Below are 5,586 nucleotides of genomic sequence, written 5' to 3' on the forward strand. Positions count from 1 at the left end.
TCATGATTCTGATCTGGACATTATGGTATGTATTTGATGTGCAATGCAGATACGTTTTTCCATTATTAACTGCATTAGTTAATTCTTTTGTTTAAAAACTGATCGCTTTCATTCAATACTTCAGCTATTGTTTTTGTACTTCCTTGAAACTTGTTAAGATTTTTTTTCCTTTTTGTGTTTACTGCAGATTGAGAATGAAACAACCTACTCCGATTACGAAAACTAGAGACAAGTAGTAATATTCATCAAGCGAGGAATATTGGCAGAGAAGCAACCAGTCAACCTAGACCCCTTCATTGACAACAACTCCTTGATATTGCTGCAGCAAACATGATTAAATTATATATTTTATTTCATGTATAAATATATAATTTATTACAAACTTGAGTGTACAAATAAAATTTTACAAACGATGAATAGAGTAAATATAAACAGTTTAGTCTATATGGCGGTTGTCTAGAGCAATAAAATTAAACTGATACTCTTGATAAGTGAATACTAGCGTGTAATGGCGCTCTCTGACTAGTTATTTTGGTAATAGCAGCTCTACATCGCTGTCACTGTCTTGGGTAGATGTTAAAGGCGATTCTCTTGCTACTACATGGCTGGTAAGGAAGTTATCATCAGAACTCTCCTAGTAGCTTACTATTGCAAAGTTCTGCTGGCTGGCCAAAGATTTGTGCTCGTAAAGGCGTTTTTGCTCTTTTTTTAAAACATATATTCTCCTCGTAAGTAGCTGCGGTCACTTCTACCTGAATTTCCAGACTTCCCTGAATAATTGGTGATCTTTTAAGAATGACATACACCACCCTTGCAATCATTGTTCTTCCGCGTATGATGAGAAATCTCTCTCTCACACTTAAACAAATAATGAATTGGTAGGGATGGAAAAATAAATATTGCGTTTTACCGAAGAACCAAAGTAAGATTCAACTAATTTAGTAAATGTGAAAAACTCATTACTTACCACAAATTGTTGGTTCATCAAAGGCCTCCAAATCTGTGAATATTCGTGAAAACCTCTGAACGCAACAAAGAATTTATAGCTTAGTACGATCCACCCGTAGTTGTAAGCTAAATAGAAAACGAAACGCGCGATGCGCGCAGCCGCGCATGTGTAAGGTTAACTCTATTGCTAGACGTAATAGAGTTAACTTTTCCTAGAGAGTGGCAGTTTTCAACCGCGAACAAATTCATCCGCGAATATGCATGAAAAGACAATTTTCGCGAAATATAACTCCGCGAATAAATTCATCCTGTACGGTATTATATATATACACTATATATATATCTATATGCTGTATATGCACCTTATATATATAAGGTGCATTCAAATATATATATATATATATATATATATATATATATATATATATATAAATAGTGCACCATCCGGATGCGATGTTGATCTGTTCCTGGATTGGCATCATTTGGTGAAAAATTTGTATGTACGGGTATAGAGACCATTGTAATTATACAATGCTAACATCCCTGGTAAAAATTGTCAAAACTTTGTAAAAATGTGTACATATGGAAAGTTAGTAACAAAATAGTACGTTAACTTTAGTAACTATAGGTACCTACAGTAACTGTAATCCCACGACCACACGAGCGGAGCGGAAGTGTGGGAGTTTTATGATAAATGCATGTGCACACAACTTATGAAAATTATTCATCAACAATGAGACGAACCCTCGTCAAGAAATTTCATCAAAAAATTTAAGCATCGGAATTTAAAGTCGTTAAAGTATAATAACGATACAAAACCCATTTAAACCTATTTAAATATGTTACCAAGTCTTTGTAAACCTACGATAATATCTTAAAACTTACCCATCTGATCGGATTATACACAAATAGACAGATTAATTTGAACGAAAATTGCCACAAAAAGCTTGAAAAGCTCGGTTTAATAAAAGTTAAGACCGAAAATTGAAACGTCAATAAAGCCGTGCGACCGATTGTAGAACTATTTAGCAGTGCGCATTTCACGAGAAAACCGTGCTCATTTCATCAGTCTATGGCATTTTTCGCTTGTAATCGAATTTATTCGAAGGTTTCTGTAATAAGCGTAGACCGTTTGAGGCGTAGACCGATTTACAGGTACGAAATTGTGGTACACAGTTTATCAGCCTGTGTTTTTTGTCCAATCACCGAAGGTTTCATTATTTGAAACGTTAGCCGAAATTCTTTACAACTTATGTACAAGCTAGGGCCAAACTACAACGCCCCTTCATGACGAGAACATTTTTTATTTTGCTACAGTTTTATACGCGTGAATATTCTTACACGTTTTCTGTTAAAGATCGCTTATCAAAACCATTCTACATTCAACGCAACCAACTTTCAAACTGTGTATAGTACACAGTAGCTTGCCATTTTACTTCTAATTTTGCATTTCAGAGTTATAATAAACATATTTCTTTATTGTTGTTGAATTACATACATTACAGTAAATTAGGCCAACAGCTTTATAACACTTTTTAACAGCTTTTATTTTGCTGCAGTTTGCAGAAATCTTCGAGACGCATGAACGCTCATAGGTTTTCTATTATTGCTGTATTACTATATTAACAATATTGGTTATTTTAATAATATCAGTGCATTTTACTTATAATATTGGCCAACATTGCATTTCTCCTATTGCAAGGGAGAGATATAAACGTGTAATATTTTCCTTTCATTGTTGTTGTTTGTCATGACCAAACACTTTTTAAATAAATTTTCAAAAACCTATATAAATACCACAACTTATCGATATTGCTACCTATGACATTTTGAAATGTAAACAAAATTGTGTATTGTTTTTCTATTATTACTATATTAATAAAATTGATTATTCTAAGAATATCAGTGCATTTTACTTCTAATATTGGCCAATATTGCATTTCTCCTATTGCAGGGGGAAAATATAAACATCTTTTCCATTCATTATTGCTTATTGTTGTATATAATAACACCCACACCCAGTACATTACAGCTACCATTGCAGTTATCCTATTGCACTGCAGAGCCATTTGATTGCTAATATTGCATTTCTCAACCATCAGTACCCTTTATTTTTTTGCTAATATCTCTGGCCAGCTCTTTGGTCGTGGGCTGTATGACAGTGGAATTTCTAGTATATTTAATCCCACGACCACACGAGCGGAGCGGAAGTGTGGGAGTTTTATGATAAATGCATGCGCACACAACTTACGAAAATTATTCATCAACAATGAGACGAACCCTCGTCAAGAAATTTCATCAAAAAATTTAAGCATTGGAATTTAAAGTCGTTAAAGTATAATAACGATACAAAACACATTTAAACCTATTTAAATATGTTACCAAGTCTTTGTAAACCAACGATAATATCTTAAAACTTACCCATCTGATCGGATTATACACAAATAGACAGATTAATTTGAACGAAAATTGCCACAAAAAGCTTGAAAAGCTCGGTTTAATAAAAGTTAAGACCGAAAAATAAAACGCCAATAAAGCCGTGCGACCGATTGTAGAACTTTCAAGCAATGCGCATTTCACGAGAAAACCGTGCTCATTTCATCAGTCTATGGCATTTTTCACTTGTAATCGAATTTATTCGAAGGTTTCTGTAATAAGCGTAGACCGTTTGAGGCGTAGACCGATTTACAGGTACGAAATTGTGGTACACAGTTTATCAGCCTGTGTTTTTTGTCCAATCACCGAAGGTTTCATTATTTGAAACGTTAACCGAAATTCTTTACAACTTATGTACAAGCTAAGGCCGAACTACAACGCCCCTTCATGACGAGAACATTTTTTATTTCGCTACAGCTTTATACACGTGAATGCTCTTATTCGCTTTCTGTTAAAGATCGCTTATCAAAACCATTCTACATTCAACGCAACCAACTTTCAAACTGTGTATAGTACACAGTAGCTTGCCATTTTACTTCTAATTTTGCATTTCAGAGTTATAATAAACATATTTCTTTATTGTTGTTGAATTACATACATTACAGTAAATTAGGCCTACAGCTTTATAACACTTTTTAACAGCTTTTATTTTGCTGCAGTTTGCAGAAATCTTCGAGACGCATGAACGCTCATAGGTTTTCTATTATTGCTGTATTACTATATTAACAATATTGGTTATTTTAATAATATCAGTGCATTTTACTTATAATATTGGCCAACATTGCATTTCTCCTATTGCAAGGGAGAGATATAAACGTGTAATATTTTCCTTTCATTGTTGTTGTTTGTCATGACCAAACACTTTTTAAATAAATTTTCTAAAAACCTATATAAATACCACTTCTCGATATTGCTACCTATTACGTTTTGAAATGTAATCAAAATTGTGTATTGTTTTTCTATTATTACTATATTAATAAAATTGATTATTCTAAGAATATCAGTGCATTTTACTTCTAATATTGGCCAATATTGCATTTCTCCTATTGCAGGGGGAAAATATAAACATCTTTTCCATTCATTATTGCTTATTGTTGTATATAATAACACCCACACCCAGTACATTACAGCTACCATTGCAGTTATCCTATTGCACTGCAGAGCCATTTGATTGCTAATATTGCATTTCTCAACCATCAGTACCCTTTATTTTTTTGCCAGTATCTCTGGCCATCTCTTTGGTCGTGGGCTGTATGACAGTGGAATTTCTAGTGTATTTTAATGGTTATGATTTGCAATAAAAAGCAACATTAAAATGTCTGTACCAAACGCAGTACGCCCAGTAATGAGTTCTTACCTTCAAAACATATGTATAAAATAAACTTGCAATTCACTTCAAGTAAGTTTAGCATACTAAACTCCACTTGAAACTAAATTTTAGCATGTGTTTTAAACTATTTTACTGAGGTTCAACCTTTTATTACTATAATTTTATCATTCACCAGTTTCGGTCATCACTTTCGCTATAAAATTTAGTGTGTCTGGTTGAAAACCTTTTCAACTAAATTTGACAATTTTTCAATCTAAATCAATAAGAAAAATCGAGCAATGCAGTTATCAAAAGCGGTCTCTCGCACACTTGACCATTTAATGGCCATCGAAAAGATAAATAACAATTTATTCATTATGCAGGACGTACATACTTTTGGAGTAACGTGACTTGAGTTCGTACTTGTAGCAAGTAGAGCAGAGAAAAGACAAAGGCGTATCAATGCTGGTTATGTTACTGCAAACTTGAAAATAAATTTAACGCACAGCGAAACGGAATTTTTTAGCATACTAAAATAAATAGTCTAGTCCTGTCGAATAGATCGCAACCTCAATTTTTCCACTAGTTTAAAAAAAAGGTTTACCATTTTTGAGTCATGCAAAGCAGAAATAGCCAGAAAGACACAGTTTTCCTGCTGTTGCGGAGAGTGCTCTAAGAAAACAAGCCAACTTTGTTCAATGTAGAAAACAGCCTACTTGATCATTTATTGAGGATAATGCTTGCTGGTGCACTGTAAATGCTGATGCAATGCAGTAAATTGCTAGATAGCTAACACTTGTAAAATGATCCAGAGAAATTTTAGTTTTCTTGTATGACATGTGCACAAGAATCAATGTAATCATATATAAATAAGTTTGTATGTATTTATACTC

This window comes from Watersipora subatra, chromosome 7, assembly GCF_963576615.1.
Source record: "Watersipora subatra chromosome 7, tzWatSuba1.1, whole genome shotgun sequence".
Classification (NCBI taxonomy): domain Eukaryota; kingdom Metazoa; phylum Bryozoa; class Gymnolaemata; order Cheilostomatida; family Watersiporidae; genus Watersipora; species Watersipora subatra.